The following is a 16,009-nucleotide window of genomic DNA, read 5'->3' as shown; positions in this document are numbered from 1 at the left end:
GTAGTTTTTGGCTTTTCTTGGGAAGAATTTGAAACTTTGAATGGGTGACAGGTCAAGATATTGGGGATTGTGTGGTTTTATAATTTTAAACAGTAAAAGGTAGAATGATTTTGTTTGTTGAATATATATATATATATATATATGTATATATTGATTCAAGATTTTAAGAAAAAGACATGAAGCAATGGATCATCTGATGGCTGATGATGGGGATTATTATTCAAAAATGATTACCTCTCTGATTATTAGCCTGCACTGCACTCTCTATTTTTGGATTAAATAATTTTCTCTAGGGAGATGGGGAATCCAAATTTACTATCTTTTATTATGAAATCTTAAATTTTGTTATCCTTTTCTGAATAGCTTACTCCTTTTTACTTTATGTAATGAAATGAAATGATGCTCATACTTCGATGCAGAAGAGAATAAGATCCCTAAAAGAAATCCTTCATAAAGCAAAACATTTGTAAACAAATGAGAAATGTGCCATGGTTTGGCGAGCAGATACTCGTTAATTATGTAATAAATTATATTGAATGTGTCAATTGCTTACCCCCAAAAAATTAATTAACCTTTAATCAAAATTTTTTGCCAAAAAAAAAAAAAAATTGTTTGTCAACTCACACTACGCATAATCGATAATTATGTAAAAACAAATAATGTTGAACTGAAATGTTGTAACATGCATGTTTTCCATTATTTTGTTCTAGGAGACAGGGTGTCAAATAGTATGTAAATTGGTGATTGTCAATCATATTTTATTATACAAGTAATTTTATATAATTACCAATTAACGGGTAACGAGTCGCTTGCCTAGTAGAGGCTGCTGAGGAGCGAGGACCCAAAAAGTTGTATAGAGATGATGGAAATTAACCATTTATTTATTTTCTCGTTTTACCAAATAGTGATTTTTCTATACAACTTTTGGGTAAATATTTTAAGATCTTTTTTGGTTGATAAAAATCTTGGAGATCGAAACTTTGAATAAATTACGATAGGTGATTGATTTAGGGTTCCACTTCATTCCTTTCAAATAAAGTTTGGCTTAGGGGTGTTTCCAGGTCGAGGTCGACTAAGTTTTTATACAAGATTAGTAATTGATGTCAATTGACAATAATTGAGTTATCAAACATCTGACATCCTAAATTGGACTAAATTGTTTTGAGTATGTGTTGTGTGGGCATGTATTGAGTTCCACTTAAGATGTTTATTAGATGAATCTTGAATTTATAAGTAACTAGCATGTAATTCCATGCAAACGCATGGATGCATTTAAAATTAAACAAAAATTTTATTATAAAAATATAAATAATTAGTCAAATTAATTTTTTTGAAGCATGTAACACATGCATTCATGCATACATATGGATATATTTAAAATTAAACACAATTTTTATCATAAAATATAGATAATTAGTCAAAAAATTTTTTTAAAGTAAACGTAATTAGTCACATATTAAAATTCTTATCTAAATTTAATACTATTTATGATTATTTTTCTAATTTTTAATAAGATAGAACATGTGGTGATTTTTGTTATGCGGTGATTTTTGTTATGTGGTGATTTTTATTTTATTTATTTATTGAGAAACATGTTGTGATTTTTATTTAGTATATGTGATTTTTTTTTTTTGGCACAAAATTGGATTATAATTTCAAATTCTAATTCAATTTTCTCTAAGCTTTACCTATTAATATATATATATATATATAGATGACTTATAAATTTGAATTTTTTTTAGTTATATGATTATTTTTTACACTAAATTAACTAATTTGTCACAAAAATTTAGATTAAATAGGACACGTGGCACAAAATTAAACTCTAATTGAAATTTAATTTTTATACTAAATTAACTTACTTGGCACAAAATTCTAAAATTTAGATTAAATGAGACACATGACACAAAATTAGATTCTAATTAAATTCCAATTTGAAACTTAATTGGATTTTTTCTCTGCTATACCTATTATTATATATATAGATTAGTCACTAACCTGTGTGATACGTGGGGACACAATCTATTTTACACTTTGCTAAGGTAGAAAGTTGTGATTTGAGAAATATCAAATTCACGTAAATCTACCATTGACATTGCTTTCTAACACTACATCTCTTGTGCACCACAAGTTCAAAAGTTTCATATTCCTCCTCTCATTCTCACTCTCCCTTTCTCCTAAGACACATTTATTATAGTTCAATAAGGGAATTAATTCTATCATCATTGATGGTTTCCTTTTGGTCAATGTTAGCACTGTCCATAGCATTCATTGTTAGCCTTAGCATTCTTTAAAGTTCTCTAAATAGTTATCATTCAATGTTTTTCAAGCCCAATTAGAAACTGTGCCGAGATTTATATTCAAGGTTATATTAATCCTTTACACAACCTTAAGAACATTTAACTTAACAACCATAGCTTATCACATTCCTTTTGATATGTAATGATTATTAATATGGTTCATCTCCCACCCTTGCAACATAACTGAAGTAGCCTAAACTCTATCAATATACCATTTACCTATTTAATCTCAATACTAGAATTTACTAATACAGTAGTGTTGATGCCCATTTTTGACAAAAAGCCCAATGGTAGAAGAAACCCAACAATAGAGGAAGGTGAGAGAAAAAGGGAAATTAAAGAAGTAATAAATCCAATGGGCCAACATGGCAAGCCCATAGGCATGGCAAGGAAAGGAACAACAGAGATGGAAGCCCAACGGGCTAGACGAGCAGGGGTTTCTGCCAAGACAATGTCCAGGCCCACAAAGGGAATAAAAGGAGGCGGTGCGAGCCCAAGGGCCCATGCTTTTCACACCATAAGGGATATGCATGAACACGTAGCAGAATGAGATAAGGCAAGAATGACAGAAATGTCGTGGGAGTAAAAGAAGACAAACATAGAGGTTAGGGGAACTCACACAATGGCCGGAGCACCACCTACTTGTACCCAACCAATACAGGAGAGGTGTGTCCTTGGTCAAGGGATTTAGAGAGCGTGGTTTGGTGGTGGGGAGAAAATGGGGTTTATTTTGGGGTTCCTGCCGAGGCTTCTTTTGGGAAGAATGCCTTGCTGGGATGACATTTCGCCCAAAAAAGGCAAGTAATGGGCTGGGGCTACTTGATGCATGCCATAAGGGTAAATAGAGAGAGAGCCTCAAATTCTTATCCATTCGGGCAAGGTAGAGAAGGGGAAGGGGGAGAAACAAAAAAAAAGGTTTTGTCTTGGAATGAAGAGTGGTGTAGCAAGCACACTATGAGCAAAAATAGTGGCCAGGCAACCAACGGGTTAGTAGCCCACAAGAAACCAAAAACGGTTGGTGAAGCCTTAGGGACAAAAGGGAGAAATTCCATGGAATCAAGCAATATAAAAGGAAGGAAGGTGGCCATGAATAAGGAGGAGGAGGGACGGAGAGGAGAGCAAGAAAACTAAGGATCAAAGAACAAAAAGAAAAGAAACTGAAGTGGTAAAAGAAAAAAGGAACAGAGAAAATACGGCAGAAATAGATGCATGCATCAGTAGACCACCTTTTCTCTCCCTTTTGACATCCCCACCCTTTGAAACTCTGTGAATCGGAACCTAAAACCATTTAGGTCCTTTCTCTAGCACGAGTAATTTCAATGGCAGAAACTTGTAACGAGATTATTTATGTTGGCGTTTGGTTCCCTGCTTGAACCTATTCTTGCTGAGTGACTAGACCAAGGATTGGGAGAGCGAGCCAATGTTATTGTGCTTGTTTAGAATCATAGTTATTCCCCTACTTTGGCATACTTTAGCTTATTTGATATTCACACTGTTAATTCTGCTGCAATGTTAAGTTATTAATTATTCTGTTGTAACATCCTTACTCTATTTGTTGTATCAGTTGTTCTGCTATATTATCTCTTATTTTATTTGTGGTATTAGTTGTCCAACGGTAGTTTCTTTTACTATATTTTCATTCTGCTATTTTATCTTTTGTTGTGTTAGTTGTAATAGTTATTCTGTTGTGCCTACATTTGCCGCGCCCAGTTTGCTGTACCGCTTCCATGCCATCTAAGCATTGGGCATGCCTAGCTTGCGCACAAGCTGGCCTGTAGTGTAACTGCACGAGGCCAGTCCCAACTCCCTTACCCACTTACTCACAGGCCTTAGTGTAACAAACGGGCTTTAGCCCATTAACATGAAAAGGCCCCCACAAGCAGCAATTGCTAATACACCACGATTGATATCTAACGATAAGTCATAAATTAATATGGTTCATCTTCCAACTCAAGAAGCCCATCAACACCCCTTCCATACCCAATCCCCACTACTTTCCCTCACCATACCTAATTCTATCCCCATTTAATATCTCCAAACATATGTGATTTCCCTTAACTTAAGAATTCTGCAGCAATTTTCATATTGTAAATGCAGCAACCTAAGCCTATAACTCCAATGAAACCATATCCTTCACTTATTACCCTAACCCACAGCATTAAATCCACCTATTTTCTCCACACCCAAACCTACAATCGGTTATTAACCTAAATCACCCATTATAGAATCTGTCTAAAAATTCTAAAACTTAAGATCAAAATCAATATAACAGCATATAAAATTATGTACAAAACCATTCGAGACAGACGCATTTGGCTTGCTCATCCTCTTTTGAATAATTAAGATGGTAGGGGATTGGATAAATTCTACAAATTAGACTTACATATATTTATTGTGTAGCATCTTTGAATGGTAGAGGAAAATTATAATATTAAACTTAGATTTTACTTACATAACAATTAGATAGCAACATCCTAATTAGAAATAACTAATAAGTAAAATAACCACCAAAAAAAAAAAAAAAAGACCTGTCAAACAAAAACATAGTTCTACAATACGTAATCTTAAGCTATGAGGAATTCTAAGTTGTGGTTTATTTGTACAACATAACCCTAGTCTAAGTGTGATTAATAAGGATTATAATTTTGATTAGCATCAAATATTTGTGGAGGGTCATTAGGCATCATAATCTATAGCTTGTACCATTTCATTAGGTATATGATTTGAAATCAGAGTTTTCTCTCCCGTGCTATTTCTTGAAGGAGAATATGTCTCTAAGATTTTATTTTATTTTATATTTTTAAATCTCTCTTCTCTGCAGCCAAAGTGAGAAGGGTGAAGAAAAAAAAGAGAACAAATTAAATTCAAAGAAAATAGAAAGGAGGGAAAAGCAAGCATACAAAGAAGATTCAACAATGATGGAAACTATGGCTGTTGAATTAGGCCTAATCAAAGTCATGATATATGCAGATTGCTGGTCAAGATTTTTGGGGATTAGAGTGAGTGAGAAGGAAGGTGTTAAAGTGGTTTTCTACACAATTATGAATCCAGTGTGGGTTTTGGCGGAGTTGAGGGAGGGGAAGTAATCAACTTCTAGAAATATGAGACATAGGAAGAATGAGAGAATAAAAATTGGGGAATGGAAGAATGAAAAGAGGCACAGACTCGTATTCTTGAAAACAATCGGGATTTTTTTTTTTTTTTTTTTTTATAAATAAAAATTTGAAAAAAAATAATTGTTGATGTGGAAAATTGTGAAGTCTCTAAAACTTATGTGGCAAGCTCTCATGAGATCAACAAAAAGTTAAAGGCTTCAGTTATATAGTATTTATAGATTATGTAGCGTCTCAATTGCAACTTGACTGTGGGAGTTTATAAGTTGGGTTTGGTTAGGTTTTTGTGCAAAACTAGAAACTACTGCCAACCAAGAATAATTGGGCTATTGACAGGGGCAACTCCACCTGGAGCCCGGGGGTTCAAATGAACCCCCTAAACTGACCCTAAAAGAATTATATATAATATGTTTTACTCTTTTTTTCTTTGGTTTAGCCCCCTTAAAATAAAATTTTGAACACTCTAAGCCTAGATTTTTTTTTAAACCTAGTTGAAATAAGTTTGATTCTGATCATCTTAACAATATCTTGGCCTTTTTAAACACACACACACACACACAAAGAAAACAACAACAACAACAACAAAAGTAGAAATTTGTTAATTTTAAACCTTCCAAAAAACTCATTTAGATCTTAATAAATTTGAAATAAATTAATCAATTGATGAATGATTGATTGGCTGTGTACATTGAAAGAAATGTAGCTAGTAGGATTGATAATGAAGATATCATGCAACGATTTCAAAATATGAAACTTCATAGAAAATAATTGTAAAACTTTATGTATTTTAGTTTTTTTTTTTTTTTTTTTTTTTTTTTTTTGTGATTTTGATATATTTAAGTTCTCTTATGTTTAAAATTTTGTATAATTTATGTTTCTTATTGGCCCTCCTAAAAAATAATTCTAGAGCCATCACTGGCTATCGACCAAATGGTGTCTTTGAGCCATCACTACCTAAAAAAAAAAAAAAAAAAAAAAAAAAAACTGCGTATAGCAGCGTTTTTTTGTGGCATTTGCAAAAAATGCCACAATAGGTACCTTATAGTGGCGTTTTCTAAAAACGTTGCTATAGGCATATCTATAGTCGCATTTAGAGGAGTCTATAGTGGTGTTTTTCAAACACTAGCCTATAGTAGCGTTTTAAAAATGCCACTATAGGTCCTTGTCTTACAAGGGTCTATAGTGGCGTTTGTAACAAACGCCACTATAGCCCAGCACACAAAAAAAAAGGGGACCTATAGCGGTGTTTGCAAACGCCACTATAGGTCGTAGTCTAACAAGAGCCTATAGTGGTGTTTGTAAAACACTGCTATAGCCCAACACACACACACACACACACACACAAAACGTTAAAAAAAAAGAGTCTAGCACAAATTTTTTTTTTTTAAATTTTAAAATTAAAACAGGGGACCTATAGCGGCATTTACAAATGCCACTATAGGTCCTGGACTTACAAGGGCCTAAAGTGGCATTTGTAAAATGCTACTATAGCCCAGCACAAATAAATAAATAAATAAAGAATAAATAAAACAAGAGACCTATAGTGGCGTTTGCGTTTGTAAACGCCACTATAGACTTGGTCGTACAAGGGTCTATAGTTGCGTTTGTAAAACATTGCTATAGCCCAGTACCAAAAAAAAAAGTTAAAAAAAAGAGTAAAGCACAAAAAAAATTAAAACAAGGGACATATAGCGGCGTTTGCAAATGCCACTATAGGTCCTAGTCATACGAGGGCCTATAATGACGTTTGTAAAACGTTGCTGTAGCCTAGCACACAAAAAAAAAAAAGAAAAAAGGAAAAAGCATTTAGAAAAGATTCCAGCACCAAAAAAAAAAATTAAAATAGGGGACTTATAGTGGCCTTTAAAAATGCTATTATAGGTTCTAATCTTACAAGGGCCTATAGTGGCGTTTGTAAAACGCTGCTATTGCCCAGCACACACACACACAAAAGAAAAAAAAAAGAAAAAAAAGAGGTTAAAAAAGAGTCCCAAGAAAAAATTTAAAATAGGGGACCTATAGTGGCATTTAGAAACACCACTATAGGTCCAGCAAAAAATAATTAAAAAAACGTTAAATAAAGTTCAGAACTAAAAAAATTAATTAAATAATTAAAACAAGAGAGCTATAGTAGCGTTTGCAAACAACACTATAGGTTAAAAAAAAAAAAAAATCAACCAATTCCCACACTTTCCTACCTACCCCCATTATCTCCCTTTAAAATTAAACCCCACCTACCCCCATTATTTTCACTCAAAATTTAAAACCTACCTACCCCCACTCCCTTATCAATCCCTTGTCTTCACGCCTAGCTTCTTCAGACTACTTTTCTCTCTCTCTCTCTCTCTCTTCTTTTCTCTTTCTTTTTTTCTTTATTTCACTCTTCTTTCACTACACACCTGAATTTATTCTTTTCTCTTCCTCCCCATTTTGATTTTATTTTCCCTATTTTATTTGTGGTGGTGTTAATGTTAGTGGGTTTTGGATTTGAAGATGGTATTGTAGCTAGTTGATTTTGTTCAAATTTGTAGATGGTGCTACTATTGTGGATTTGTAATTGAAGAAGGAGTGCTATTGTGCTTGATGCCATTGGTTGTATAGTTGCGGGTAAGCATTTAAAAAAAAAAAAAATTAATGATTGTTTTGGTCTATTCCTTTTTTGATAATAGTTTTGGTCTATTCCTTGCTTGCTGTCAACTTTGCTTCGTGGGTCTCTGAATGTGTTGGGGTGGAGTTGTTGTTTTTGTTGTTGTTGTTGTTTTATTTTTATTTTTTATTTTTTTGGATGTGAGCATGCTGTGTTTGATTTTGAATTTTTTTTAGGTGGGTTTGTGTTTCATTTTGAATATGCTGGACCGGCTATAGTGTTTGTATTTTGTTTTATTTATGTATTTTGTTTTTTTTTTGGTATCTTTTAATTTAATTAAAATTGTAATTTTAATTTAATTACAATTAAAAAAAACTTTTGATTACAAAAGATTAATTTTTGGTAATCAATATTTTTGTTGTTGGTGGTTTTTGGCTATAGTGGCGTTTTGAAATGCTGCTATAGCTATTTTTTTTTTATTTTAAAAAAAGGGTCTATAGTAGTGTTTTAAAAACACCACTATAGGGTATAGACCTATAGTGGCGTTTTGAAAAGTTGCTATAGCCTAATTAAAAAATAAAATAGGCTTATAACAGTGTTTTAGAAACGCCACTATAGGTTATGGACCTATAGTGGCGTTTATAAAAATGCTGCTATAGCTTTTTATTTTTATTTTTTTTAAAAAAAATTGGGCCTATGGCAGCGTTTTGTAAACGCCACTATAGCAAATGCTGCTATAGCCCAAATGGGCCTATAGTGGTGTTTCTGAAACACCACTATAGGTCCAGTTTTTTGTAGTGCATGGTCAAATCCATTTGGTTTTGTCATCTTGGAGTTCTTCTTTTTATCTTTGACATCTCCCTTGGAGCAATGCAAGGTAGCAACTCGTGGCTGGGACGAATTGATTAAGTACTGGTAAGTTAACCTCTCATTCTCTGACATTATTGTGGACTCATTTATGCATCTATTTTGGTACATGCTGACTTATCCAACTTGATATTCATCTTTCTAAAACTTGCACAATGTAGATTTTAAAAGTTGCACAATGCATATTGAAGACCAACTACATTTCTTTTTTCAAATTTTGCTGACATATTTAAATTTTCATATCCAACCTTGTAGTCATTTAGCTTTTGTAGGATAAGCAGCATCAGCTTGTGGTAAGTTAGGGATCTTATATAGAGGTGGCCAATGAAGTTCTAAAGGGTGAGTAAATTATGCTTCATAATATCATACTAGTCTATAATGAATGCTTAAAATTTCTGATATGGTAGGCTGTTGATTTGGAGCAAGTGGGTGGCTTACATGGTGATATAAAGTGGTGTACATTAATATTGGGAGTGTTGATTGTTTTGTGAATATTGTATTTAACCCTTAGTATGTGCATTACTGAAATGGCGTTGAAATGGTGTTGTAGGTGAAAATCATAAATCATTATATAGCAATGAATGTAGTTTTGATCTTTTCACTCTCGATGCTTAGCTTAGATTATGTCTTGTTCTTGTAGCAAAGAATCATCTTGAAATTTCTTTTGAACTTTGGTGATGTAATTTGAATTTTCTATAAATTCATTTTAACATATGTATGTACTTTGGTCCTTTTTCACTAGGAATTTGAAGCATGATATTGAGGAAGTTGCAGAGCTCATAAGAGACAAACAAGTGAAAAATGTAGAAGTGTAAGTTTGATCATAACTAATGAATATGTGAGGGTTGGTTTTCTAGAGCAACTATATGGGTCTTTTTGTCTCATGGGTCAAGATAAATTTATTTTAAAGTGTCTTCCTTTGCATTTGAGATGATTTTGACATATGTAAATGTAAGTATTATGCTTGTTGCCTGCCAAGTGCTTGGTAAATTACCTCTATGAGGTATACAATTAGATTACTTGACTTTTGGTTGTGATAATTGTTATATAAGGTTATGAGTTGCCTTAGCAACATTGTCATTAAATGAAATTATAACATTGTCTTTATTATATTTAGGATGGTGATGATGCGGTTGATCATTCTCCTACTGTGCAAAATCAATCATCGAGCTTGTGGTTTACTTTTTTTTTTTTTTTTTTTCTTTCTTAGTTTGCAACTTTGATATAATATTCTAGACATTTGGAATGTCTTGTATTAGGCATGACAATTATTATAGCTATAAATTGTATTAATTTGATAGTTTGAATATGTTTGATTATTGTGGGATTTATATTGGCATGTGTCAACTAGATCTAGTCCTTTATTTTATATTGATTTTTGTTTAGCTATAAACAAGTTGGGAAAACAGCATTTTTGCCCCTTTTTTTTTAAAAAAAAGGGTCCTATAGTGGCACTTTTGAAACTGCCGCTATAGGCCTTTTTAGTTAGTATAAAAAGGCCTATAGCGGCGCTTTTGAAACCGCCGCTATCGCCCCAATTTAAAAAAAGGCCTATAACGACGCTTTTAAAACAACCACTATAGGCCTTTTTAAATACAATGGTGGTTTTAAAGGTGCCATTATTGGCTATATTAAAAAAAAAAAAAAGACCTATCTCGGCGCTTTTAAACCACCACTATAGCCTGTATTTAAAGAAAAAAAACCCTATAGTAGTGCTTTAAAAAGCGTTGGGGTAGGGTCTGAAAAGCACCTAGACCTATCTCTGCGCTTTTGGAAAGCACTGGTACAGGTCCGACAACCCTATACTGACTATCCCTGCATGGCAGTTTAAAGTGTCGGGAGAAAAAGCATTGGGATAGGCATTTTGGGCCTATTCCGACGCTTTTTGGGGCTATCCTAGCAGTTTTGCAAACGCTGAAATAGGCCAATTTTTTTGTAGTGTGACAACATAGGGAGAGAGGATTAACTGTCAACAAATCTTTACCTCCCACAATCTAATATTGACCTCACAAATTTTAAACTAGCCCCCCATAGCCACAATGGGGAACATGTCACCTATAAACAATGGTGGCCATTGAAGAGAAAAGGGGCCTAGATATCTATTTATCAATTGGGTTGATCTCTTAAAATCCCTCAACGTGGTATTTGAGTGAAACAAATATGGTTTGTCAATATAAGACTCGATGCTAACTAAAATAATAGGTGAAATCATCCTAAAAGAGAGAAGCCAGTTCGGTTAAACACAAGTGGCTTGAGGTGGGACAAAGTGAAAATAAAAGACTAGGTTATTTGATTATTAAATCATCCCAAGACTTTATGATTTAGCATTTAACTCCATGAAACAATCCATAGTTAAATAAATTCAATGGTTACTGTCATTTTGTAAATCAATACATTTAAGTCCTTGAACCCCCAATTTAATATATGTTGATTATTCTTATATTCTTATGAAATCTAATTCTATTGAATATAGATATTTCTAACTCCTTACTAACATAGTTAGGTTTGACATTCTGAATAATCAACTCTCATTAAATTATCTCAAGAGTATGTTTTGTGTTTCTTATCGAGATTATGGATTCCGTCTTAAAAATGAGTGCTCCCACAAAACTACATGCAATTACTCAACATACTGAGTTATTGACCATGCAAGATCTCACTTCGGCATACATTAAAGCAACCAACCATTAATGTTTAAGTTTACCGTCCTCATAGGGTTGAGAATTAATGCAAATAGCAGTTGTGAGATTTATTTGTTCAAGTGACAATAGTTGATAGAACAAAGAATCTCATAGTGGTCCAATTCAGTGGATCCTAAACACTTGAAACACACCAACATATCAATCAGAAGTCTTCCCTTTCATGATCAAAACAAATTATCATAATTGATATGTCATAGTCTTCATAGATGAAATATCCAATTTCATTACTAACTACGAACTAAATTTGGGGGTCATTACACTCTCCTCCCTAGTTTGAGGAAATGACACTCCTCCCTATACATGAAGGGAAAAAAAAACACTTTTCCCCATTGACATCTGATTGACTAAACTTTGTTAAATTAATATTAAAAATGTTGTGTATTAACTTGCCATTTGCTTAAGGGCAGGCTTCCAAAATTATCTCATTTCATAATTAAAATTCATTGTTTTAAAATTTTAATTATTAAAGTGTATTTTAAAATATTAAATGTGAATTTTTCTTAGTATTTTTTTTTTCTTTTTTCAATAGGTTATGGAGAGATTTGCCATTGCAAGTTTGCAAGTGTTTTGGTACTTGATAATTTTTTTTTCCTAAATTTATCAGTTATTTTATTACTAACTGTTGTTAAACTTTTGTAAAGAGATTCTTATATAACTTAAGAATATTCCATTACTAATATAAACAAAATGAGGGGAGTGTTAATTTCTTCAAATCTCAAGGGAAGGGAGTTTTTTTTTTTCCTTCAGGTTTGGGGTGGAGTATCATTCAGCAAAATCTCAAAAGAGTGGAGTGTAATTACTCTACTAAAGTTTATGAGTTTACAAAGAACTTGTGATTTAGATTTTCTATATGCGAATCTCATTCCCATATCTAAGTCACATACAATGCATCTTATGGACTATATGTAATGTCCAAAAAGCTCATGCATAAACAAGTCTTGGATTCAGCAAAGTAAAATTAAAAATTAAAAAGACTTAGAAAATAAAACACATTTATCAATCAAAGAATGTCATACAAATTGGATTTTAGGGCACTACTCATAGGAGTCAACATCTTCCATGGTAATATGGCCATGCCCATCCAAGAGGATTATAAGAAACATGCATTCCATGTAAAAATGATGTGTGATGCTCTTGGGAAACTATAACAGCGTTGTTAGCCATGAGCCAATGAAGCTCATACGGTTTTGAAAGTTTTTTTTTTTGTTGTTGTTGTCACAAGGTCCATCTTAGGGATAACTCCTATTCCTATAGAAACGACATTTTGCTTAACTTCCTCCATCCATCGTAGGAATGCTATCAATGGTGGAAATAGAATAGAAAACATTGATACTAGACCAATCTTTTCTAAGTTTCATTTGTCGGCTTATGCTTAAGAAGATTTTAAATAAGTGCCAGAGCTTCCATATCTTCAATTTCTTCGCTCACTTCATCATATAGGGGTTGATAAAAAAAATTGGGACATCATCTTCTTCAATTTCTTGTGGCGGCAATAGAAGTCATCTCTGTCTCAAGATTAAGACTAGCTTCTTCTCCAAGGTCACTTCCAATGTCATCAAAAATTGTCTGATCGACATCTTGTTTCTGCATTAGTATGGTATCTTTTACCATGACGGCAATACCATCATCTTCTTCAAGGTCACCTCCAACCTCTTGGAACAACATTTGTTCTTCGGTTTCTTGAGCAATCTCCCCCACTTCTTCCACCAAAACCCCTTTGCCATGGCATTTTCCCAGAGCCATTTGATACTCTGGAACTGTGCCCAGCCTTGCCGCTTTTGTAGCACTTAATGCTAAGAGTTTGAGCTAGTTTGCTAACTCTGACTCGGGTGGAATTGGATTGAGCATTGGATACTGCAACGATCTTGCTAGTGTTGGAAGATTTGGCTTCAAGATTAGCATTATTACCTTTGGATGAACCAATCTTAGAGACGAGAAGCTTGGATTTGTTTGCATGGACCTTGAGAACCATCGCACTTGACTATGCAAACTTTTATAATGAGTTTGCACATATTTGAAGGGCAAGAATTTTTGTGCTTCTTTTTCATTTTGTGCCACTAATGGAGCTTGTCCTTGTCCCGTCTTCTTCGGTTGGTTTGGAGTTGTTCCCACCATGTGGAGGCTCCTCCCCGGAGTCCAAGTGAGATTAACTTTACCATTCGCTCTTTTGACACTGCAGTCTTGAAGATGCGTTTTATGGGGGTGATCCAATCAACAAATTCATATATTTGGGACGAGATTACCATGGAACTTGGAGATCTCCTCTTTAATAATACTTTCCCACTTTGGCTCATGCCTCTCCGAAGGTTGGTCAAGTTGATGTGGGCTATCAATGAATCAAGCTACACTCCTACAGTCACTTCTACCATTAGGAGCATTGTGGTTAGTGCCTCAATTTGCCTCCCAAGTTTTCTAATCTCACTTATTTTGTGATGTCGGGAATCATTAGGCTCCATGTGCGTACTTCATGTTCCATATATGGAACAACCAAGTTCAGTCTTGGATTTTAGTTTCCTCTTACTTGATGTACCATAAGAACATGTACATGTTTTTGTGTTGGTGTTGTTTTGGGGTTCTTGGAAGAGTTTGGATTGGTCTTTGGTCGAGCAAAGTTTAAGTTTATTAAAAGGAATCTGAAAGTTTGCACGCCTAATTAGTAAGTGCTGATTTAGACTCCCAATTTTAATTACAGCTTGATCAATTAAGGCTAATTAGCTATTAATGCGAAATTTACATGATTACCTAATTAATCAACCAAACCATTAAACAATTGCATGGATGAACATTAAAGAGCAATACAATAATGTAAAGGGCAGTGAAGAAAAGAGTATCAAACCCAAAATAACACTCAATGTGTTATCAAAGTGGAAAACCAAAGAACTTGGTAAAAACCTCTTCAAAGCTCTCCAGGCCAAAATTGATTCACTAGTAAATAAGTTGAAGTACAAGGATAACAAAAAGACCATTTAAGCCTAATCTACCCAATGTACTTGAGCTCTCCAACCTCTAGCTACCAACGGACTTGATGAAATCTTGTCTTCACTAACTTTCTGAATCCTGCAACATCGCACTAGTTGTTGCTCTACCACACCTTACTAGCTAAATATGGGTCAAGCTTCAATACTTCCCAAGCTCCAAGACACTCTCAACACTCAGATTGTGTGTAAATTGAGTTTGAATGAAATCTTCTCTTAAGGTATGGCAATGGGAGAGGGAAAGAGTAGACTACAAAAGAATTTTCTTTTAAGAGATGAGTAGCTCTCTCTAGAGGAGGGTGTATTTATTTTTCCACATAGGTAAAGTGTGGGAAAGAAGGATGTATATAGTAGGGTTAGGAAGGGCACAACAAGCGATCCAACTAACAAATTTCTCTACAATACTGAATCACTCGCGGGTCACTCGCAGATTGACCCTACTCATGAGTCACTTGCGAGTTACTCTGCTATAACTAAAATTTGAATTCTCATGTGCATTCTGCATGTCCACTTGCAAGTTGCTTTTTCTTGTAAATCGTCTCGCGAGTTGCAATGTCTAGTTACTCTTCATGAAAATCTAACCCAACCTAATTAAAATAAAAGCCCACAAAATACATTGAATTTATGCATGAATTTACAAAGAAATTAGAATATAGCCAACATAAAACAAGAGAAATCACAACTTAACATAATCATATCAGATTTCTGAATGAACTCAGATCTAGTTTGTAAGACCAATTAGGTATGGGGAATGTGTGAGTTAGAGAAAAGTAATGAGTGAAGGATAAGGGGTTTCTTGAAGTTAGAAAGTTAAAGAGCAAATTATGCATGTCAAAAATTTTGATCAATTTGAAATGTAAAGGTGAGAAGTATATAAGGCGTTTTGGTTGGGATTTTTGTGAAGCAACAAGGATATTTTGAAGGTGGAAATACTAGGAAAAATGTTGAAATTTCATGGTTTGGGCTTGAGATAAGTGAAATTATTGAAAACTGTAGAACAAAAACCCTACAATTGCTGAATCTAATAGAGCAAAATTTTCTCTGAACTCAAAGGAACAAGGATCAAATCCTATGCTCTAATACATAAATGATGCAAGAAAATTATTACTTACATTTTCTGTAGAGAGAAGGATTCTAGAGAGAGGGAGGAAAGTAGAGAAAGAAAGAGAATTCCCACCTCAACCTAATCTCAAAGCTGAAATATTGAAATTCACTAACAAAAATCTCCTATTACAATATTTATACATGGATACTTATAGCTTAAGGGTTAGTTCTTGGTGATGACATCATCCATAACTAATTCACATTTATCACAAATACATAACATATTAATCACACGTTATATTTAATGTAGCACATGGCTTCTAACAACTTACTAAAATCTAGAATGTGCATGTGCCCTCCCCTCTGAGTATCAAAAAAACCTTAGTCCCACATGGATTGTGGTGATGTGTGTTTGTGGGCT

The sequence above is a fragment of the Quercus robur genome, chromosome 2, assembly GCF_932294415.1.
Source record: "Quercus robur chromosome 2, dhQueRobu3.1, whole genome shotgun sequence".
NCBI classification, from domain to species: domain Eukaryota; kingdom Viridiplantae; phylum Streptophyta; class Magnoliopsida; order Fagales; family Fagaceae; genus Quercus; species Quercus robur.
Note: the sequence above shows the minus strand (reverse complement) of the source record.